The sequence below is a fragment of the Agelaius tricolor genome, unplaced genomic scaffold (genome assembly GCF_023055355.1).
Source record: "Agelaius tricolor isolate 1412-34295 unplaced genomic scaffold, bAgeTri1.0.p SCAF_18, whole genome shotgun sequence".
Classification (NCBI taxonomy): Eukaryota; Metazoa; Chordata; class Aves; order Passeriformes; family Icteridae; genus Agelaius; species Agelaius tricolor.
This window is the reverse complement of record NW_027269278.1, coordinates 18356796-18380514: the sequence shown is the minus strand read 5'-3', so window position 1 is coordinate 18380514 and position 23719 is coordinate 18356796. Positions and strand designations below refer to the sequence as shown.

Sequence of the window (23719 nt, the reverse complement as noted above, 5' to 3'; positions counted from 1 at the left end):
CCGACTGGAAAGCAGAAACACCGACTGGATAGCAGAAACACCGAGCTGCAAAGCAGAAACACCGACTGGAAAGCACAGCGAGCCCAGGGGCTGCACAGCGAGCCCAGGGGCACCAGCCCGAGGAGCACCAGGCTGCCCGGGCCGGGATGATGTAAAACAAACGCAGGGATGGTGTAAAACAGTGAAACACTGCGGGAAAGCAGGGCCGGGATCCCGCGGGAAGGAGCAGCCGCAGCCCCGCGCTCCCTCCCGGCCCGTGCGCACCAAACGCGCGTGGAGCACCAACTGATGGGGAAATTAATAATTACCAGCTTCCAAGCACATTCCCCGAACATGCAATTATTTCACCCCAAATCGCTCCTGAGCAATCAAAGGCAAGATGGAGAGCAAAGCAGTTAGCGAAGAATTGTGTAATGAAATAATTATTTCCGGTGTAATTGGCACGGAAAGCGCCGCGTGCGGGGCGGGCGAGGCGGAGCAGCGCCGGTGCTGCAGAGAGCGGCCCCAGAGCCCCGCAGGTTCACCCCGATCCCACCGCAGAGAGCGGCCCCAGAGCCCCGCAGGTTCACCCCGATCCCACCGCAGAGAGCGGCCCCAGAGCCCCGCAGGTTCACCCCGATCCCACAGCTCCCTGATCCCACAGCTACTGCAGCCCTGACCCCGATCCCACCGCAGAGAGCGGCCCCAGAGCCCCGCAGGTTCACCCCGATCCCACCGCAGAGAGCGGCCCCAGAGCCCCGCAGGTTCACCCCGATCCCACCGCTCCTGCAGCCCTGACCCTGATCCCACCGCTCCCCGCTCCCACCGCTCCTGCAGCCCTGATCCCAGCCCTGCCTGGCTGCCTGGGCACCCCTCACCAGCCGCAGGCTCCTCCTCAGACAGGGTGCCCACAGCACACATGCCCTGACAGAGGCTGACCTCTGCTGCTGACTCTTTCCTTCCCCTTTACTCCAAGTCAGGCCACAGCCGCTGCCACCGGAGCTCCCGGCTGGGATTACAGCAGCTCTGCCAGTGTGTATTTTAAAAGCCTCTCCTTCAATATCCAAACAGGACGATCCCTGATGCAGTGGCAAAAGTCTATCGAGCACAGGAGCAAGTGAAGGTGTTCACAGGGTCGAGACCGGGGTTACAGTGGCACCCAGTCCCACCGCTCCCGCAACCCTGACCCGACCCCACCGCTCCCGCTCGGCTCCCGCAGCTCCGATCCCACCGCTCCCGCAGCCCTGACCCCGATCTCACCGCTCCCCGATCCCACGGCCCCCGCTCCCGCTCCCGCCCCTCTCTGCCGGTGCCTCAGCGCCTGCGTTCGCTCGCTGGGGAGCAGCGGAGCGGAGCCAGCGGCAGCTGAAGGATGGATGGCCATGGCCGCTGTCTGGGGCTGTGCTGCACCGCAGCCTCCTCACACGGGAATTGGGCAAACAGGAGATAAACCAATAAATCAATCAATCAATAAATCAATCAATCACTGCCGAGCGCGGGGCAGGGGTCCCCGCAGGGGGACAGGATGGATCCCGGCACCCAGAGCAGCCCGGGGCCCACCGGAGCTCAGCCAGTTCACGGAGCTGACCCAGGAGAGGGGGAACCAGAGCCTAAAACTGCCCCGAACGACGGGGAGCACCCAAAAGCATCGAATTTGTGATGTGCCAAAAGCATCGAATTTGTGATGTGCCAAAAGCATCGAATTTGTGATGGGCATTGAACCACAAACACCGAACCTGCTGCGGCTCCCAAGGCGGCCCTGCCGTGACAGCCGCCTTGGAATGCAGGGGAAAAGGAGCTGACAATTCGCCTTCAGCGATCAGGTTTGTTTGACCTGCTTGCTGAGCGTCCGCATCCCCGCCCCACGCTGGGTGTGGTCACTGTCGCTGTCACCTCCGGCCACCTCAGCGCCCAGCGCTCCCGGAGAACGCACGGACCTGCAGCAGTGACCGGGCTCAGAGCACAGGCACAGGGGCTCAGAGCCACGTCCTGGGACAGGGGCTCAGGGCCACATCCTGGGACACGGGCTCAGGGCCACATCCTGGGACAGGGGCTCAGGGCCACATCCGTGCTCAGCACAGGCACAGGGGCTCAGGGCCACAGCCCTCCCCAGCACAGGGACAGGGGCTCAGAGCACAGGGACAGGGGCTCAGAGCACAGGCACAGGGGCTCAGAGCCACGTCCTGGGACAGGGGCTCAGGGCCACATCCGTGCTCAGCACAGGCACAGGGGCTCAGGGCCACAGCCCTCCCCAGCACAGGGACAGGGTCCCACACAGCCCCCAGTGCCAGCTCCTCACATCCTCAGCTCCTCAGCTCAGTTCTGGGTGCTGCCCTATTTGCAGATGGACTCTCTCGGTTCCTCTCCAAAGAGAACAGGGAGCCAAAGCCAGCAGGGGCTTGGGGGGCCTGGGCAGTGCTGGTGGGCAGGGAGCAGGGCCTGAGGGGCTCTGATCACCCAGGCACAGCTTGATGCAGCTCAGACAGTTCGTGGGGTTTTCCCTGCACTTGGGTAACTCCACATCAACACTTCTGTGGCTTCAAGCACACCCCTGCTCTCTGCAATAAAACGGGGTGAACGCAGTGAATGACTGCAGACCACAAATGCACCACCAGCTCTTCCTAAAAGGCAGCTTTTGTTAGGTTTTGTTGGCCTGTGGAGCCACTTGTGCTAATGCTTCTTTCCCCAGCTCCCCCATCCAAGCTCTCCCCTGCTCACAAAATGCTCTCAGCAGCAGCAGCAGCCTCGGGCTCTGCTCCTCATTCCCTGTCATGCAGCTCCTCTCACATGTTCTTTCTTGTGGTGAAAAGGGAAATAAAGAGGAGGCACTGAATGCAGAGCAATGCTCCAGACTCCCTGCTTCCCCCATAAAGATCTTTTCTTCCCCTCTGAGCAGGAAGGTACCGGCGCCCATAAAACCACAGCACTAAAGACTGCTGGAAATCAGGAGAAATACAATTGCAGATGTGCTGGGAATGTCTGCACGGGCAGAGCTGCAGAGCTGCAGCTTCCAGAGCACCTGCCCCAGAGACCAGGCAAACCCCAGCTTGGGATGGGAGCTCAGGGAAGGGACAGGCACAGGGATGGCCCATGGAGGGCACAGGGATGGCCCATGGAGGGCACAGGGATGGTTGGGCACAGGGATGGCCCATGGAGGGCACAGGAATGGTCCATGGAGGGCACAGGGATGGTTGGGCACAGGGATGGCCCATGGAGGGCACAGGGATGGCCCATGGAGGGCACAGGGATGGTTGGGCACAGGGATGGTTGGGCACAGGGATGGCCCATGGAGGGCACAGGGATGGTTGGGCACAGGGATGGCCCATGGAGGGCACAGGGATGGCCCATGGAGGGCACAGGGATGGTTGGGCACAGGGATGGTCCATGGAGGGCACAGGGATGGCCCATGGAGGGCACAGGGATGGTTGGGCACAGGGATGGCCCATGGAGGGCACAGGGATGGCCCATGGAGGGCACAGGGATGGCCCATGGAGGGCACAGGGATGGTTGGGCACAGGGATGGCTCATGGAGGGCACAGGGAATGTAGCCAGTGTGGGAAGAGCAGCCCAACATCCCATCCTTCACAGTGCAGTGAAGGAGCAGAGCCCAGGACCCCGTTCCAGGCCCAGCTCAGCACCTCCCCTTGGTGTGGTCACTGCTTCCAGCCAGAGACACCACTGCTACAACCTGGAGGTTCCTGGAGCCTGCACAGAGACACCACTGCTACAGCCTGGAGGTTCCTGGAGCCTGCACAGAGACACCACTGCTACAGCCTGGAGGTTCCTGGAGCCTGCACAGAGACACCACTGCTACAGCCTGGAGGTTCCTGGAGCCCACACAGAGACACCACTGCTACAACCTGGAGGTTCCTGGAACCTGCACAGAGACACCACTGCTACAGCCTGGAGGTTCCTTCAGCCTGCACAGAGACACCACTGCTACAGCCTGGAGGTTCCTTCAGCCTGCACAGAGACACCACTGCTACAGCCTGGAGGTTCCTGGAGCCCACACATTCCCCACCTGGACACTCCCTGTCCCACAGACAGTGGGAGTTAGCAGCTGCTGGCTGATGCTGCAGGTCCTGTTCCAGGCACAGAGCCACAGGAGCTGAGGCAAAGGGAAGACACAAATGCTGTAATGGGAAGGTGCCTGGGAGTTGTCAGTGCTATCAACAGAAAGGCAATTACTGTTTGAAAATTAATCTTTTTTTTTTTTTTTGTTACCCTATTGTTATTCCCTTTTTAATGTCAGAATGAGCAAAACAGGAGATTACCTGGTGTGCTCTCCCTGGAGGGAAAATGCAGTTAAAATGGAAATGAGCAGCAGGCTGGCAGCACCTGCTGCTGCCAGGGACAGGTATCCCATACCAACTGCATGGCCAGGCTGGGCCCCTGCCCCCGAATTCCTGTGCCCCCTCTTTTCCCACCCCAGCTGCACTCCTCCATTGCCACCAGCAACTCCCCATGGCCCAGGAGAGCCCCGTCCCTGCCACCCCACACCTGGACTGCTGCTGCACTGCCCCTGTTCTCTCCAGCAGAGGCAGAGGGGCTCTCAGCTCTGAGATGTCCTTTCTTCCCTCCCACCCAAGCTCTCAGTGCCAGTCCTGGCCAGCACACTCTGCTGGAGCCTCTCCTGGCCCTGCTGTGCCCACAGGAGAGGAGGCACGTCTGGCACTGCTCCAGCACGGGGCTCCAGACAGCTCCTCTCCTCCAAACTCCACACCCTGGCACGAAATCCCTGCTGAATCCATCCTTTGGAGACCCCTCTCCCACAGCTTCCTCAGCTTTCTGTGCAGTTCTCACACTGGCTTGTTTGCCTCTGCTCCTCATTCGTTTCTGCATAATTTCATCCCTCAACACATCTTTAATAAACAGTTCAGTGCTGGTGACTCACAGATCATCTCCCAGCTCCAGCCACCTCTCCTTCAGCCCTAGCCCCGAGGCCAGGGGCCCTCCCAGCCCTGGGGAGGTCGGTCCTGCAGGGCTGGGGACGCTGCCCCCCTCTCTCTTTGCAGCTTCCCGCAGTTCCTCTCCATTGGGGTCACACCCTGATCACACAATAACTCAGCCCCGTGGCTGGGATCACCCTCAGCCGGGATGGCCTGGCCTGGCTGCACCCACACCGAGCCAGCTCTTTGGCCCAAGGGTTGAAGGTGCCCTCTCTGCTGTTTGCTGGTAAACAAATCCCATCTCCATCATGATTGAATCCTTCTCTTTGGCTGCTCCTCCTTCCTGACATTCACACACTGCCAGAAGATCCTGGGAAAGGTCACAGCCCCAGGTGTCACCTCAGTGTCCTCCTGCAAACCCTTTCTCTGCCTCCTCTTCCTCACAACCATAGCTGCTTCAGCTCCTGCCTCTCCTGAAATGGGGTTATCACAGAATGCCAGCCTGGCTGGGGTTGGAAGGGACCTCAACCCCCATTCCATTCCAGCCCTGCCATGGCAGGGACACCTCCCACTGTCCCAGGCTGCTCCAGCCTGGCCTTGGACACTTGCAGGGCTGGGGCACCCCTGGTTGTTGGGGCATCCCTGGTTGTTGGGACATCCCTGGTTATTGGGACATCCCTGGTTGTTGGAGCATCCCTGGGTTATTGGGGCATCCCTGGTTGTTGGAGCATCCCTGGGTTATTGGAGCATCCCTGGGTTATTGGAGCATCCCTGGTTGTTGGAGCATCCCTGGGTTATTGGGACATCCCTGGTTGTTGGGGTATCCCTGGCTGTTGGAGCATCCCTGGGTTATTGGAGCATCCCTGGGTTGTTGGAGTATCCCTGGGTTGTTGAGCATCCCTGGTTGTTGGAGCATCCCTGGGTTGTTGAGCATCCCTGGTTATTGGGGTATCCCTGGCTGTTGGAGCATCCCTGGGTTATTGGGGCATCCCTGGGTTGTTGAGCATCCCTGGTTATTGGAGCATCCCTGGGTTGTTGAGCATCCCTGGTTGTTGGGGTATCCCTGGCTGTTGGAGCATCCCTGGGTTATTGGGGTATCCCTGGCTGTTGGAGCATCCCTGGGTTATTGGGGCATCCCTGGGTTGTTGGAGCATCCCTGGTTGTTGGGACATCCCTGGTTATTGGAGCATCCCTGGTTATTGGAGCATCCCTGGTTGTTGGGACATCCCTGGTTATTGGAGCATCCCTGGTTGTTGGGACATCCCTGGTTGTTGGAGCATCCCTGGGTTATTGGGGCATCCCTGGTTGTTGGGACATCCCTGGTTGTTGGAGCATCCCTGGTTGTTGGGACATCCCTGGTTGTTGGAGCATCCCTGGTTGTTGAGCATCCCTGGTTGTTGGAGCATCCCTGGTTGTTGGAGCATCCCTGGTTGTTGGGACATCCCTGGCTGTTGGAGCATCCCTGGTTGTTGAGCATCCCTGGTTATTGGGACATCCCTGGTTGTTGCCCTGGAGAGCCCTGTGGGCAGTGTGGTCCCCCTGGGCTGCTGGGACGAGCCCATCCCGACCCCGGCAGTGACTGCGTGGGGAAGGAGCTGCAGCCCCTCCATCCCTGCAGCACCAGCCCTGCCAGCCCTGGGGGTGGCTCTGGGCACCAGCAGCCGAGGCATCCCACAGTCCTGGCTGTCACTACTACGGGGAGCAACGAGAGAAGTCACAGGCTCCAAGGCAACTCACTCATGACTCAAAAAACCGTGTGGGGGTGGTGGGGGTGGGTGGAATTCACATGGATGCCGTGCAAGTAAAAGAAAAACTAAACTTTGGCTCCTTTAGCAAATCATGCAGTTGGGGACCAGCACCCAAAACCAAATAGAATAAAAAATGATGTTCTTGGTGCAGCAGAGGAGGCTGACACGGAATGAAGAGATGCCAGAAAACACGGGAGATGAAAAGCTGCACTGGCTGGCTGAGGAGGCTGGAAGGGAGAAGCAAGGAAAACTGAGAACGGCAAAAGGGAATCATGAATGATGCCTGTTTCTTGTAAAAACAAATTTTTAAAAAATTCCTCGCTTCCAAGCCATAGAGATGTTGGGCTCGGTGCTGTAAACAGCTCGGGAACACAGCAGATGCCTTTTCCTGCAGTGCCCCCCGGCAGGAACCTGCAGCCCCCCGGGAGCAGCAGCGCCGCGAGCGAACGGTGGCAGAACAGATTGCCTGGTGCCAGCCTTCACCTTCCTCCGAGCCGGGAACAATCGGGGACATTCGATTGTTAGAGTGAGAAAGCCGTTAACGATGTGTTGATGAACACAAAGTTAATTTTCCGATACATTTCCTACAAACTGTTTCTTTAGGAATTCTCCTCGGAGCGCAGGAAGCAGCTTGCAGCAGCTCCTGGTGGATATTGACTGCTGCTCGGGGATCATTAAGGGAAATGTGCTTGGGCTGCGTTTGTGGGCAGTGGCTGGGGCACAGCGAGCCGGGTCCGTGCGGCCCGGGTGCCTTCTCCTCCCCCAGGAACCCCAGTGCAGCCCCAGGAAGCGGCTTCCTAAGCTGGGTCAAGCGGAAATTCAATGGGAAAATGGAAATATCTTTCACTGCACCGCAGGGCAGAGCGAGAGCGGGGCCGTGGGGAGAGGTGGCTTGGGGCCATGGGGAGAGGTGGCTTTGGGACGAGCGGGAGCAGGGAGCAGGGGCTGAGAGCCCGGGGCAGGGAGAGCGGCGGGCACAGCCCGGGAAGGGTCGGGAGCGGCGCCCGGAGGGGCGGCTGGGCCCCGGCAGCAAACGCTGCACAGCTCCCGTCGAGGAGCACTTCTGAAAGGAGCCCACGGCAATGACCTCCGGGACGGGAGGAACCCAACCCCGAGCCCCCGGCACCGTCCGGGCCGCCGGAACCCCGGAACCCCGGAACCGCTCCCGCTGCAGGGCGGCCGAGCCGGGCGGGGCTGAGCTGGGACAGGGCCCGCAGCCCTAAGGGGGCAAGGGAGCCCTAAGGGGGCAAGGGAGCCCTGAGGCGGGTAAGGGAGCCCTGAGGGGGCTAAGGGAGCCCTGAGGGGCTCTTCCCGGGATTGCTGCACATCCCCAGTGCTCAAAACCCCTCGCAGCGCTGGCACAGAGCGTGGGGGCCGAGCAGGGAGAAGAGCAGAGCTGAGGAACAGAGCAGAGCTGGGGCGAGCGCTCGTGGTGGGGAGCAGATGAGCAGATGTTCTGCACACGGATCCCAGCTCCCACGGAAAACGGGCACTTTGCATTTCTGTCTCCTTCTGAATGAGAAAGCACCAACTTAGCAACAAAGCCACGGACAAATAGCTCAGGAATAACGCGGTTTTCCAGTCGAATTCGCCCTGTAGGCTGCGGGAACGTGCATTGTGCTGAGGGATTGCCGAGGCACGGGTTTTGCAGCCTTCTCAAGCCCATAATAACGAGCACATGTCGGGGATTTCAGCGCCCGCGGGCAGTGGCAGAGGCGATTCCCCGTCCTGCTGAGGCTGTAAAAGCCAGAGCCGTGTCCCTGTGCCCAGGTCCCGCATACAGAGCCCTGCAGGGATGATGGCCACAGGGACAGGAGCAGCCCGGTGCCCTCGGGCTCCTGGGGCCACCGGGACAGGACAGGAGGGACCGTCCCCATCATCCCAAACCTGCCAGCACCGCCGGCCTGTGGGGGAATGAGGGGCAGGACAGGAGGGACCGTCCCCAGCATCCCCAAACCTTCCCCCAGCCCGTGCGGGGATGAGGGGCAGGACAGGAGGGACCGTCCCCAGCATCCCGAGCCTTCCCCCAGCACCGCCGGCCTGTGGGGGACCAGGGGCAGGACAGGAGGGACCGTCCCCAGCATCCCCAAACCTTCCCCCAGCCCGTGGGGGATGAGGGGCAGGAGCTCTGTCTGGCTGCTTCCCATGGGAGCAAAACCCTCGGAGCGGGACGGAGCCAGCGCGGCCCCAGCCCCAGCCCCAGCCCCAGCCCGGCTCCAGCCCGAGGGGCTGCAGGAGCACCCAGAGCCCCTCCTGGGGCCGGCCTGCCTCCCCCAGCGCTGCTCCTCCTCCTCCTCCTCCTCGTCCTGCCGGGGATCCCCCGGCCCGGCTCGGCCCGGCCCAGGCCCAGCCCGGACTGTGCCGCCCCCGGGGCAGCCCTGGGCTCCTCTGCAGACCCTGCCCCTCTTCCCGGCCGTGCAGAGGCAGCTCAGGCAGGGTCGGATCCCCAGCCCTGGGTGCCCAAGGAGCTCCTGGAGGTGGCGCCCGGGGCTCTGGGCTGGGCGCAGGGTGGGGATGGGGCACAGCTGGGACTGGGTGACCTTGGAGGGCTTCTCCAGCCCCAGGGATTCCGGGATTCTTCCCCTTTTTCCCAAGACCCCCGCCTGCTCACATATACAATTCATTTTCATTTACAGTTCATGACCTGATCTTCCATCTTCCCCAACACTGGAATATTTGCAATCAAGGGTGGGGCAGAGACAAGGAACCCATGAGCATCACCAGCTGAAACACTTGCCCTTCTTTCCATTCTTCAAACACTGATGGATCCCAGCTACAGGACACCTTGTCCTTGTGCATCACTCACATCTACTCAGGTATGACATTTGTTTTCATGTAATAAATGGCATGTGGAGCAAAGAAAACGACCAGATCCATTTTGTATTTTGGAATCCATTTTACTTAGAAGATTAACTAAAACCACTATGAGTCCTTTTTAAAATAGTCATACTTTTAAAAATGGAAAAATTCTCACTTTTTCCTTTAAAATTAAAATTCACTGATGATACACACTCAGCAGTGAAACAGCTTAATTTTGCTCATCATCATCAAGAAGCTTTTGAGTGACAGAGTCAAGTTAAAAAGCCCTGATTAGCACATGAAATGACATAAAAGATCCCAACAAAAGCAGAGCTTCAGATCCCTCAAACACCCCAAATAAATAAAATGTTGGTGTTGGCAAAGCTTCTTTGTGGGATCTCCAATTCAGGAGAGAAAAGAATCCCCTTTTTCTCTTGGAGAAGCCTCAGGTGTGGCCACACACCAGCCAGCAATAAAACCTGATCTGGCCAAGTGAGAGCAGTGACCCTGCGGTGTCCCTGTCCCCTCAGCCTGCTCAAGATGATAACAGCAAATAATCCCAGCCACTGTGAAGAGCCTGAGAGTCACCAGGGGCTGCTCCTCTAAGCCCTCCCTGTGCCAGTGCTTTTCCCAAATACAGGGGTCCCATATTCCTGGAGCACCTCAACACCTTCCCTGCCCTCCCAACAACATTGGCTGAGATGTAAGACATGATATTTTCACACAAAGCAGCCATATTCCAGAAGGAAAGTCTGAGAGAAACAGGAGAAAAGCACAGAAATGCTTCAGTCACACCCTGAGCGTCACCCACTGACCTCTGAGAGCCAGCCTGAGTGAAAACAGCCCAATAAATTCAGAGAGGGGAACAAGGAGTGGTGGAAAAGCACCTTCTGCTGCTCTTGAGGAGCGTCAGGAGCACTGCAGAGCAAGAGCAGAAGGGCCTCATTCACATTTAAAGATAGATAAAGCCTGATGTTCCTAATGGATGATCACACTTTAAAATAAAGCAGATCTGATGTGCTCAGCTGAGCTGCCTCCCCTGACACCCCGAGCTTTTAGAACTGGCCTCCGCCCATGCCCACTAAAGCTCCATCAAATAATTACCAGCACTTTGGCTGGGGCAGAGCTTTAACCTCACACTGCATCATCTGAGGGAAAATTCAAAATCCAGTAACAGCTCCTTGCTTCTGGAGGGGATGGGGATGGGCTGTGCTGCTGCCTCCCACGCTCCCACTGTGCCTCCTGGCTATTGATGAGCCCACACCTGCCCAGAGCTCTGCCCTGGCTGCCCCCGGGGCATTGGCACTTGGGTGGCATCCAAACCAGGCAGAGAGGAGCTCAGAAAGGCCAGCTGGGCACTGCAGCAGTCCTGGAGCTGTGTGTCACAGGGACAGCTCTGAGCTGAGCGCCCCCGGGGCGGGACAGGAGAGCCCAGTGACCCTTGGAAAGCCAGGGCAGCCTCACCCAGAGCTCCCTCCCGTGCTGCTGGAAAGGCCACTGCTTTTCTGGAGACATGCAATGTGCTCCCACTTTCATTTCAGCATGTGGATCAAGTAATTGTTTGGATTTTAATATTGAGTCTACGTTTCACTGATTTGCATTTAAATGTGTTGTCAGAGAACTTCCAGAAGTCTTTAATAAGAAGGGCGATTTGCATTTTAATGTGCACTTAAAGAATTTGAAGAAGTCTTTTCATGTGAGCTGTGTTATCTGAGGAACGTTCACACTGGAGGGGAATGAGAGATGCAAGTCCCAGTCTAACAAAGCCGGTTCTGAGAGACAGCCCAGCCTGGCTGGGCCTCGTGAGCAAAGAAATGGTCCCGGTGCAGGTGGGGCTTGGAGGGAGAGCTGGGGAGGGCTGGGGATGCCTGGGGAGCAGCTCAGGGGCTGAGCACTCCTGCCAGGGCTCTGAGGGACCCCGGGCTTGGGCAGAGACCCTCGGGGGCCAGGGGCTCTGCAGGGCTCAGCTGGAGCTGCCCAGCACCCAGCGGGGTGACAGTGGCTCAGGGGCATGGGATGGTGACAATGGCTCATTGCTCAGGAATGGTGACAATGGCTCAGGGGCATGGAATGGTGACAATGGCTCAGGGGCATGGGATGGTGACAATGGCTCATTGCTCAGGAATGGTGACAATGGCTCAGGGGCATGGAATGGTGACAATGGCTCACAGGCATGGGATGGTGACAATGGCTCATTGCTCAGGAATGGTGACAATGGCTCACAGGCATGGGATGGTGACAATGGCTCATTGCTCAGGAATGGTGACAATGGCTCACGGGCATGGAATGGTGACAATGGCTCACGGGCATGGGATGGTGACAATGGCTCATTGCTCAGCAATGGTGACAATGGCTCACGGGCATGGGATGGTGACAATGGGCATGGGATGGTGACAATGGCTCATTGGCCAGGAATGGTGACAATGGCTCATTGGCCAGGAATGGTGACAATGGCTCACTGCCAGGAATGGTGACAATGGCTCATTGCCAGCAATGGTGACAATGGCTCATGGGCATGGGATGGTGACAATGGCTCACTGCCAGGAATGGTGACAACGGCTGTACCCAGTGGCTCTGGCTGTGACCTCCTGGGGGTGCTGGCACTGCTGCCACCCTGTCCTGGCACTGCTGCCACCCTGCTCTGGCACTGCTGCCGCCCTGCCCCGGCACTGCTGCCACCCTGCCCTGGCACTGCTGCCACCAACCCTGGCACTGCTGCCACCCTGTCCTGGCACTGCCATGGAGCCGGGCAGGCACTGGGGTGGCCTCTGCACCCTCCGTGCCCCTGCCTGGGCCTGGGTAAGGGAGCTCACCCTGCCCTGTGCTCCCCAGGGGTGGTTGGTGGTTCAATCACACAACCAGTAAGGCTGGAAGGACCCTCAAGGCCAAGCTTTGGTCAATCCCAGAATGCCAGAATATTCTGTTGGAAGTGAGCCACAAGGACCATGGCTCCAGTCCTTGAGTGGGTGGCTCACCCAGGGACTGAGCCCACAGCCTTGGCATCGTTAGCACCACGCTCTGCCTGCCTCAGCCAATGCCAGGGCTAAATGCAGATCTATAAATACATAAATACACTGAAATATGTACCCACATGTCCAGCTGCTGCCCTCCCACAGAGCTCTGACCAGCCCATATCCCACAGCGCAATCCAAAGTTTAAAAACTGCAATTAACCAAGAGGAGACATATGCAGGGAGGCAGCACAATAATTGGAGCAAGGCAAAGTGGGTATTCAGAGTTTCCATTCCATAACACATAATTGGTCCATAAGTGAGAGTGTTTGTTTGTTTACTCAGAGCAGGGTCACCCACTGCTGTCACTGAACAAAGCTGTCACGGGGTTTACATGCAATAGGCTTCTGCTGCTTAAGCCAATTATTTTCTCACCAGAGATCAGAGCATCAATAAAGACCGACAAATAAACCAGTTCTGATCAGCTGAAATATTGGTTTTGTGGGGGTTTTGTTGTATTTTTACTGCAGTAAACAAAGGCAGTGTCACATCCACACTGCCAGCTCCTGGGCTGCTTCTGAGCCTGGCCTGAGCTGAGCTTTGGCCCCATCCAGCTGCCAAAGCCAAGGGCATGGAGGAGAAACCACAGTGACAAGACAGGTTTGTGCCACCCTCTATTTAACCAGCACTTCCAAAACCAAGGAGACCTTCCCCTGTTGCAGAAAGCAGAAGTGTTTCTGGTGGCTTTGGGTGGTCACAGTGACACAGGTGTCACTGCATCATTTGGCACATTGTTCTCAGGGTGTACAACACACACCAACCCAAACTTCAGCTCCAAAGGCTGAGAACCCAATAAAGGCCTCACAGAAATGATCTGAGCCCCACTGGTGGATGGGCTCAGCAGTCCTGCTCCTGCAGGCACAGACAGGTTCATCCATTTCTGCTCAGGACCTCGTGGCTGGAGCGCATCAGCCCCAAGGGCTGTGGGAGAGGGCTCATCACGTGGAGCCAGCTCCTCTGGGGACATATGGGACATGTCCCTGTCCTGCAGAAGGAGCCTGCTCTGGGTGAGGATGGATCCAGGTGGACGTGTTCAGAACAGCTCAGTAAAGATGTGACTCCTGTACATCCAAACAGCTTCTGGCAAACGGTGTCGCTCTGGATTTACCAGCTGGATGGCTCTGGAGTGGCTGTGTCCCTGTGCTGGCTGGCAGAGAGCAGGACAGAGCAGGACAGAGCTGGCAGCACACTCAGCCCAGGGCACAGCCCAGAGCAGGGCACAGCACACACAGCCCAGGGCACAGCACACACAGCCCAGGGCACAGCCCAGAGCAGGGCACAGCACACTCAGCCCAGGGCAGGGCACAGCACACACAGCCCAGGGCAGGGCACAGCACACACAGCCCAGGGCACAGCACACACAGGGCACAGCACACTCAGCCCAGGGCAGGGCACAGCACACTCAGCCCAGGGCAGGGCACAGCACACACAGCCCAGAGCAGGGCACAGCACACACAGCCCAGGGCAGGGCACAGCCCAGGGCACAGCACACACAGCCCAGAGCACAGCACACTCAGCCCAGGGCAGGGCACAGCACACACAGCCCAGGGCACAGCACACACAGCCCAGGGCACAGCACACTCAGCCCAGGGCAGGGCACAGCACACACAGCCCAGAGCACAGCACACACAGCCCAGGGCAGGGCACAGCCCAGGGCACAGCACACACAGCCCAGCCCAGGCACAGCAGACTCAGCCCAGGCCTCCCCATTTGCATTCCCAGCCGTGAGGGGAAGGTTTGGGTGGGAGCTGCAGCCCCAGGGCCCTGCTGAATTCAGGGACACAGCAATGTGGGGGCACAGCCCAGCAGCCCAGCCCCAGGGACGGGACACAGGGGGAGCCCCCTTTTTGGAAAGGCTCTTGGCACACCCCTGGCTTGGGCCTTCTCCCTGCTCTGGGGCTCAGAGTGGGGCAGGCAGGGATCTGGCCCTGCCCCCTGCTCACAGCAGCACCAACAGATACAAGCCAAGGCCTTATGCAAAGCTCAAAGGAAATACAATTTTCCCCCACAGAACATTCTTTAAGGTTTATCTTAATCTCTTCTTTTCAGTCACTGCATCCCTTGGGAATAAGCACATTAAACCACTGATGATCTGTACAAGCAAGGAAAGGCATTACAGCGCCATTATCAATAAAAACCAATTTAAAATCCTCCCAATATTTGGAGAAGAGCTACAGCACAGTTGCAAACAAAATCTCTGATCACTTTTTCAAACAATATTTAATCTGTCCTATAGCCATGGTTTGTAAAAGCTGCATCTGCAAACAAAAAATAGTATGGGAGTGAGGCTGTCACTCCAGCTGAGCAAACACTTCCCAGTGTCTCTGATATCCCACTTATTATTCCATTTACCTGACTCACCAAAACATACTGGTGATTATTCCTTGCAGTGGAGAAAGCTGGCAGGGTCAGGCGCAGGAAATTTGGGTGCAGGAAATTTGGGCACAGGAAATTCTCCCTGGCCCCACTGGCCTGGGGGTCCCTGGGATGGAGAGACAGGATCAGCTCTGGGGGCAGAGGGAGACCCCTCCCATCCCACAGCCCAGAGGGGCTCAGGGTTTGAACACAAGGTTTCAAACACGGTGTAGAGGGCAAGAAGTTGATATTTCAGAGCTCTCTAAATTCAGAAGCAGCAACAGGAGCTTCCCAGCATTTCTGCTGCAGCCGAGGAAGGTGTGGGTGGCGGGCCCGGGAGAGGCGGTGCTGGGACACCGAGCCCAGCCCCGTGCTGGGGCAGGGCAGCTGCAGGTGGCACAGCAGCCAGGGTCTGTCCTTCAGGGCACTGCAATGCTCACCACGAGGTGCTCCGTGCTCACCCCAGCTCCCAGGGTACTGCAGCCCCGGGCAGAGCAGCGCTGGTGCTGCCCTCGCCCCCAGCCCTTCCCCTCAGCCCTGCCCTGCTCCGAGGGATCCCAAATTAGCTCCAGCACCTCTGGCTATGGCACGGCCTGCTCAGTCAATGTCATCTTACCCGGGATAATTATGGCAAATGCTCATTATCAGCAATAGGAGGGACGGTGATTTTGTGTGCTCCAGGGGATCCCCAAAGCCCAGCCCAGAAGCTTGGCTGGCCCAGCAAGAGGGGACGTGCCAGCCCTGGGGGGACAAGGCATCTCACAGCTTTGGAGATGTGGTCAGGCATCCCTGAGCCTCATCCCTGCAGCTCTCAGCCAGCTCCTGCACCCTGCCAAGGCCTGCACATCCCCACCAGTGAAACAGCAAGGCAGGGCCCTGAGCAGGGGGGGATCAGGGGCTCCCGGGTGCCTCTGTCCCCCCAGTGCTGCATTCCCAGAGCTGCTGTGTTTGGAGGGTGGGAACAGAGCCACCAAAGCTCCGTGGGCTTTAGCAGGGAGAGCTGTGATTGCACATTTGCATGCGGGAGAGAGGATGAGTAATGGCAGCAGGCACGAGGGAGGAATAACTGAGCCTGATTAGCCCACACCTGCACTGCTGCTCTGCCCTTGCCCATATGTTTGTGGGGTTTGGGGGGATTTGGGGGGACCCTTCCCTGCTCCAGGCTGGGCATGGGAACTGCACCAAGGGCAGGGAACAGACAAAGATTTATTTTTGCTGGCCTGGGCACTTGATCACAGTCAGAACTCAGCAATGCGTTCCTTGTTAGGAGTAAGCTGGGCAGACACTTCCTCAGTGCTTTAACCTTTGGGAAATGTTGTTTTCCCCAATCTACAGATCTCAAACACCTCCAGCTTGTTCCAACCACAGGGAGCTCTGGGACTCCCCTGCTCTCTGCACTGGGCTCTAAATCAAACGCCAGCAGCAGCTCCCGTGCCCAGCTGCACACAGCAAAGCTCCTGCAGGAGCAGCTCTGTGCCAGGGCACACCTCACCCTCCCAGGAGGTGCCACCAACTGCAGCCCAGCAGGGACAGAGCCCAAGCCCAGCCCAGGCTGGCACGGGGGAGGAAAGGGAGCTGAAAGGGAGCTCCTGGGTCCTCCCTGAGTGTGTGACACAGCACCAGGCTGGAAAATGTACACAGGTGCTGTGTGCCAAACACTGGGGCCTTCAAATGAATATGTGTGCTGTGTGGTGGGTGTTAAATATTCAGGTGGCCATTAATAATTTGTAGCAGTACATGTATTTTCTTTCTATAAAAAATGAAACGAGCTCATAAATTATGACGAAAATACAACCCCGTGTTTCATGACAGGGTTAGAAAAGTAGGGTCAGCCTGGGGTTATTCCAGAAGCCTGCCCTGCCATCCCCCCCAGGTGTGCAAGCCCTGCCTCAGGTGTGGAGTCAGGGCAGGGCTGGGACCAGGGCTGAGCCTGGGCCAGGCCGAGCTGCCCTTGGGCACAGGGACAGCTCTTCCAGAGGAGGCCAGGCTGAGCACATGGGAACCGTAAATAAAATATAGAGAGAGCAGTTTTAGGCAGAAATTGGGCTATTTCAGTCTGTCATTCCATGGAAAAGAGATTCTGAGACTTGTACATGTGCGCAGACACAAATGCACTCGGGGAAAGAAGAAATGACGAGCAGAGCAGTAACAACAATAGTCAGAGAGTAATTTGTTCTTAACCTGTTCAAAATAAAAATAACTAGTGAACAAGTTCACTCCTTGGACCATCTGCATCTCATAAACATAAGTTAGAATCCTGGCACCATCTGTTCCATTGGAATTTTAATGCCTCACCAACATGCCAGCTCCCAGTCCTGCAGCAGGGACAGCAGCGCCCTCAGCACCAGCACCAACCCTGGGCTTCACTGCGAGGAGAGCAGCCTGGAGCCAGCTCAGGCAAGGCAAACCAGGGCCTTCTCCTGCCTGGGCTGGGGGAGGCAGCCCCAGGACAGCAGCAGCACCCCAGGAGCCCCCAGAGCCCCGAGGGAAATCTGGGCATGTGAGCAGTAAAATGTGATCAGAAAAACCCTCTGGGTTCTCATGGAATATATTCTATTCTCCACAGCAGCACCCATTTGCCATCCCGCAGAGTCAGCAGCATGTGCAGCCCTTCCAGAGGGGAATCAGCCCTTCCAGAGGGGAATCAGCCCTTCCAGAGGGGAATCAGCCCTTCCAGAGGAGGGATCAGCCCTTCCAAAGGGAATCAGCCCTTCCAGAGCAGGGATCAGCCCTTCCAGAGGGGATCAGCCCTTCCAGAGGAGGGATCAGCCCTTCCAAAGGGAATCAGCCCTTCCAGAGGGGAATCAGCCCTTCCAGAGGAGGGATCAGACCTTCCAGGAGGGATCAGCCCTTCCAGAGGAGGGATCAGCCCTTCCAGAGAGGATTCAGCCCTTCCAGAGGGGAATCAGCCCTTCCAGAGGAGGGATCAGCCCTTCCAGAGAGGATTCAGCCCTTCCAGAGAGGATTCAGCCCTTCCAGAGGAGGGATCAGCCCTTCCAGAGGGGATTCAGCCCTTCTAGAGGGGAATCAGCCCTTCCAGAGGGGATCAGCCCTTCCAGAGGAGGGATCAGCCCTTCCAGAGGGGAATCAGCCCTTCCAGAGGAGGGATCAGCCCTTCCAGAGGGGATCAGCCCTTCCAGAGGAGGGATCAGCCCTTCCAGAGAGGATTCAGCCCTTCCAGAGGGGATCAGCCCTTCCAGAGGGGAATCAGCCCTTCCAGAGGCATTTCAGCCTTTCCAGAAGGGTTTCAGCCCTTCCAGGAGAGCTCAGCCCTGCAAAGAGCTCCCATCACTGCCATGGAGCAGGTCCAGTCCCCTGTGCCACTCTCACCTCCCTCACTCTGCTTGTGGTGACAAACAGATGTGAGATCCCAGCCAGAGCCAGAGTGGCTGCTGAGTGAAATCAGGTATAACTTTGGATTCAATGGCAAAAAATGTCCTGTGAAGTGTCTAAAAACCCTACTTTGCTAAATTAGCCTAGCAAGACTTATCCCATCTCTTAATTAATCATCACTAGAGAGGTTGTTGAAAGTCTTTGCATATTTTTTATTGGTCCTAGTGGAAAGAAATCTATTTTAAAATGGAAATTAATATAATATCTGCATGGTCTTCTTCAATGATTTTTTTTTTGCTTAGCAATATTGTAGAGTTACAAACCATACATCATGTCCTGTGCTGCTCAGAATCAATTTCTTCACAGAGGAAAACCAGAAATGTGCTCCCTCACCACTGCAGGATATAAAGTGAATGAAGCTGAGGGAGGGAAGAAAGGCAAAACACAACCAAGCAAGTAAATCTTACAGACGTAGCCCATATCCATTTTTTCCTGATCAATGGAACTCTGTAGGCATGTTCACAAAATTTAATTAAGTTCTGTTCCCCAAGAAATCTATGTGCAATGTTTCCCTGCAATTATTTATTTACTGTCTGCCATGTAGCTTTTAGCTTTCCTCAGGAGAGTGCAGGATTTCTGCTGCATTTCCATCAGCACAGGCTGCTTCCAAAGGCTTTGGGGGAGGGTTTGCTCTTCCCTCTCTGTCTGTGGCTTGATTGTCTTTTTGCAGAGAGAATCTGTGAATGTTTTTAGACATTCTAAAATTCTATTTCAGTACCAGAGAGTCACAGAGCCATGGATGGTTTGGGCTGGAAGGGACCTTAAAGCCCACCCAGTGCCACCCCTGCCGTGGGCAGGCTCTGGAAGGGCACAGCTGGGCGGCCCTGAAGGTTCTCAGCTCCAGGCTGGAATTCTGATGGTGTTTGTACAACCAGGGGCACGAGCAGAGGCAGGACAGGCAGTGTCCAGCTGGAGGCCAGGCTGCTGTGGGGCTGTGCCTGTGCCAGGGATGCTGTGGGGCTGTGCCTGTACCTGTGCCAGGGACGCTGTGGGGCTGTGCCTGTGCCAGGGATGCTGTGGGGCTGTGCCTGTACCTGTGCCAGGGACGCTGTGGGGCTGTGCCTGTGCCAGGGATGCTGTGGGGCTGTGCCTGTGCTGCCAGGGATGCTGTGGGGCTGTGCCTGTGCCAGGGACGCTGTGGGGCTGTGCCTGTGCTGCCAGGGATTCTGTGGGGCTGTGCCTGTGCTGCCAGGGATGCTGTGGGGCTGTGCCTGTGCCAGGGACGCTGTGGGGCTGTGCCTGTGCCAGGGATGCTGTGGGGCTGTGTCTGTGCCAGCCAGGGATGCTGTGGGGCTGTGCCTGTGCCAGGGATGCTGTGGGGCTGTGCCTGTGCCAGGGATGCCGTGGGGCTGTGCCTGTGCCAGGGATGCCGTGGGGCTGTGCCTGTGCTGCCAGGGATGCTGTGGGGCTGTGCCTGTGCCAGGGATGCTGTGGGGCTGTGCCTGTGCCAGGGATGCCCGGGCTGACCCCAGGCTGGTGCTGCTGGGCTCCAGGCCCTGTGCTGCTGCAGTGGCTCTGTCTGGGCCTGGCACAGCAGGCTCTCACTCCCAGGGATGGGAACATCCCACCATGGGAACTGAGCAGCCTCGGGCAGCCCTGAGTCCCCTGCCTTATGTGCAGGAACCTGAGAGGCTGTGGAGCTCTCGGGGAGAGGTGGGCAAATCTGTCATCCTCCCACACGTGCCACCTGCCTGTTCCAGCCTGCTGGGGACTCGTGGGCTGCTGCTGGAGGGGAGGGAGGCAATTATTGACAGCTTCCAGTGGATCAGCTCCAGTCCTTCGAGTCTCAGCACAGCAAAGATTATCTGGGCTTGGTAAACCCAGAAAACTTGTATGAAGGGAACACTGCTGCTTCCTGGGTACAAGTCAAGTATTTTGAAGATTTAGAAATGGGAATAAGATAGAGTAGGGTTTGATCCTCCCCACCAGTGACCCCCACTGGATCTGGGACCTGGGATCTCTACAGCCCTGGAGATGTCACTGAGTTGTGAAAATTCTTCCCACACACCAAACTTAAACAAACTTTTCACTCCCTCTGCACAAAATGGCACCTCTTGACTTCTGCCTTCACCTACAGGACTAAAGCAGCAGATCCTTTAATCAAGTCTTTACCAGTGAAAGCATTTTTATCAGCATCCTTATTTAAATATTCTTTGTCTGGGCATGGGAAGGCATAGAAGGTTTCTGTCTGCAGCCTCTGCTCTGAGGGAAGGGAATGATTTAATCCTCACGTAATACAAGTGCATTGACTTGAGAGAATAGAGGGTTTGTTCTCCTGAATGCTCACAAATTAATGAAATCAAGAATACCTGGAAACTGCTCTTCTCCCAGCTAGAAAGGAGAGGTTTTGCATCCTGGTAATTGTGGCTCTGCCAGGGAGAGTGGAGCCACCCATGGGCTGCCCTGGGCTGGGTTAAACAGTGCCCAGGGGACTCCTCAGGGCCTGGGTACAGCACCTGTCCCTCCAGGAGGCTGTGCCTCAAGAGGAGATGGCAGCATTGAGACAAAGTCACCGTGGCAGGGCTGGCACGAGGGGTCAGACAGAGCCCTGGGGTTAAAGCAGGGCCAGGGCAGTGCCCATCCCGGTGCTGGCACTGCTGGGGCACTGCTGGGGCACTTCCAGAGCTGGGGCAACTCTGGGGAGCCCTCGAGGGGCTGGAGCATGGCCAGGGACAGAGCTGGGAAGGGGCTGGAGAATTCCTGGGGGTGCTGGGCAGGGGCTGGAGAATTCCTGGGGTTGCTGGGCAGGGGCTGGAGAATCCCTGAGGGAGCTGGGCAGGGGCTCAGCCTGGAGCAAAGGAGGCTCAGGGGGCCCTTGTGGCTCTGCACAGCTCCTGCCAGGAGGGGACAGGGACAGAAGCAGAGGGAACAGCCTCAGGCTGGGCCAGGCAGGCTCAGGGTGGGCACTGCAGGAATTTCCCCATGGAAAGGGGGCTCAGGCACTGGAACTGCCCAGGGAGGGTTGCAGTGCCCATCCCTGGAGGTGTCCCAGGAAGGGCTGGAGGTGGCACTGGGGGCTCTGGGCTGGGGACAGGGTGGGGATCAGGCACAGCCTGGACTCAGTGACCCTGGAGGGCGTTTCCAGCCTCAGGGATGCTGGGATTCTGGACTCTGTGACGCTGTGTCATGGCCAAACTCCTGGGACAGAAGGAGCCCAACTTCCCAGAAGTTGTCAGCAATATTTTCCCAACAGTGGCCTCTCAGGGAAGCCCAGCTGCTCTTAAGCAAAGCACATTAAATATATTCCCTGTGTGACAGTGAGAGATTCACCATGGCAGCCTTTCCAATTAGGCAGCCCCCACGGGAGCACGCAGGGCCAGGGCAGAGCTGCACAAACGCTGGGCCAGCTCTGCACTGGGGGAGCTGCTGCAGCTCTGCTGGGCTCAGCACAGCTCCTGCCATCCACCCCAGCTCCTCAGAGCTGCTCTTCTCACTCTAAAAAACATCAACAAGAAAGGGCATCAATAATATGATAAATGGCATTATTTATGCACAAAAATTCTGTTACCACTGACCACTGCTGGACCATTAATTCAGAAAAAGAATTCCCTCTGCAATTCCACAGGAGGAAAATGGTCATTTTTTCCCCCACAATTAGGCTGCAACATCAAACCAAAGGAAAAAGCACCAGGCAGCCTCTGGAGGCCCAGTTCCCTGCCCTGACTGATGGTCAGGAGAGAAAACCAAAGGAAACCAAAGCCAAGATACTTTTAGAACAAGCAGTAACTCCTCAAATTCCTTGTTATTGATTTTGGCACGTTTGAATGAGGGGGTTTGAGATCTGCAGTGTTTCCCCAACGCACTGAGGCGATGGCACTGTGAGAGAAAATTCTGTTCCAGATGTCTATGAAGGCCCCATCACGGGTCCTGAGGGTGGATTTAGCCTAAGTGGTGGTCAAAAATCCCATTTTTACAGGAGCATCAAAGAGCAGATTTACAAAAAGCCATGTTCACCTCCAGCCTGGGGATCAGCCCCTGAGACCCTTCTGGGACCAGTGCCGGACTGGCCACAGCAGTGAAAGCTCTGGGCTGAGAGAAATCCAGTGCCATTCCCTTTGCAGGAGCACCAACACTCTCCCAAGCTCTCTGGTGGTGTGATCAGTCCTCACTCAAGCTTTGCTTGGAGTTTTTTGCTTTGGAAATATTTAAAGTGCAAAATTCAGTCAAAATCAGCATGTTCCACTGGGTTCTATTTCAGCCTGATTTAATTCCACTGTAAAAATACACTCGGATTCAGATTGATGGAAATTCAATCTGAAGTCCTGAAATGAGTCTCCTCCAAAATATGCAGAGAGGATTTTTCTCTCTAAACTCGACTGTGAGGCCCTGGCCAGGCCTGAGGCCAGGAGGGCAGGGCTGGGTCTGTTCCAGCTGCAGCCCCTGCTCAGCTCCAGGGTGGGAGCATCCCTCAGGCTGCTGCTGCCTCCACACCGCTCCAGGAACCCTCCCAGAGCCCAGGATCGTTCTCCTCCTTGCAATTTAGTGTTTGGGGATGTTGTGCTCACTTTCCAACACCACAGCAGCAGGATTTCCAGGATGGATTGCAAACCAGGATGGCCCCAGCTCCCCTCACTTTGTTTCTGGTAGAGGAATTTTTCAGCTGCCCTAACAGCTAATCAATGAGCTCCTGGAAATCATTAATCACGTCGTTAGGAGAGTCAGAGGCAGCGCAGGGCAATCTGTAACACAAGTGATGTATGAGCAGCTCCTGGATGGGGAGGACATGAGTGAGAGTCGATGGAGGGGTCACCAGGGCACTCTCCAATTGACCAATTTACATTTGTGGGCATTTCAGCTCAGCTTGGAGCAGCTCAGCTACTGAAATGCAAAAGAATTCCAACTGCTCCAGACTCCTCTCTCTCCCTCAAACACTATTAGACAGCTGACTTAGCAAGCTGCTTTGGGAAACTCAGGCCAACAGCCCAGCCAGGGCTCTGCTGGGCATCCTCTACTTCATTTACCCAGGCCCTGCTAGCAGAGATAAAGCCAAGGGACAATCACTCCAAGGGACATTTGCTCCAGGAGCCATAGACCACAGAAGCATGGAATGGTGTGGGTTGGAAGCCTGTCACCCCACACCTGGTACAAAGTCCCTCTGTGTAAGCCCAGAGTGGCTGGGAAGGCTCAGTCAGGTCCACGAGCCTGGGAGGGACACATCCCCTCAGCACTGGGCTCTTGTTCCACACCTGAGAGCTCAGAGCAGCCCTGGATGAAGCCAGGTGCATTGCAGGTGTTCAGCACCTGCCAAACCATCCCCACAGCACATCTGCAGCTCCAGCTCCTCTGATCCTTGGGCACTGGGAGCAGCACTAGGAGCCCTGACGATGGCAGCAATGTTTGAGTGTACTCCAGAATTAACTTAAATGCATCTGAGAGTAGCAGGGGAATCGCTGCCACAGGATTCCTGGGTCTGGCCAGCTCAGGCAGTATTACACCTCAGTGACAATTGAAGTGACTCCACCAAGCCTAAAGCACTTTACTCTGTTTTCTTCCTTCATAAAAAATACAATTTTGAGCAAAGAAGCTCAAAGATAAAAGGGTTCTTC

The 23719-nt window shown here is 56.8% G+C and overlaps 1 protein-coding gene across 8 annotated transcripts in view; it reads right to left on the bottom strand.

Moving 5' to 3' along the window:
• Positions 1-23719, bottom strand: part of KCTD16 (potassium channel tetramerization domain containing 16) — a 62982-nt gene that overhangs the window by 30416 nt on the left and 8847 nt on the right. The gene's annotated exons all lie outside the window — the stretch shown is intronic.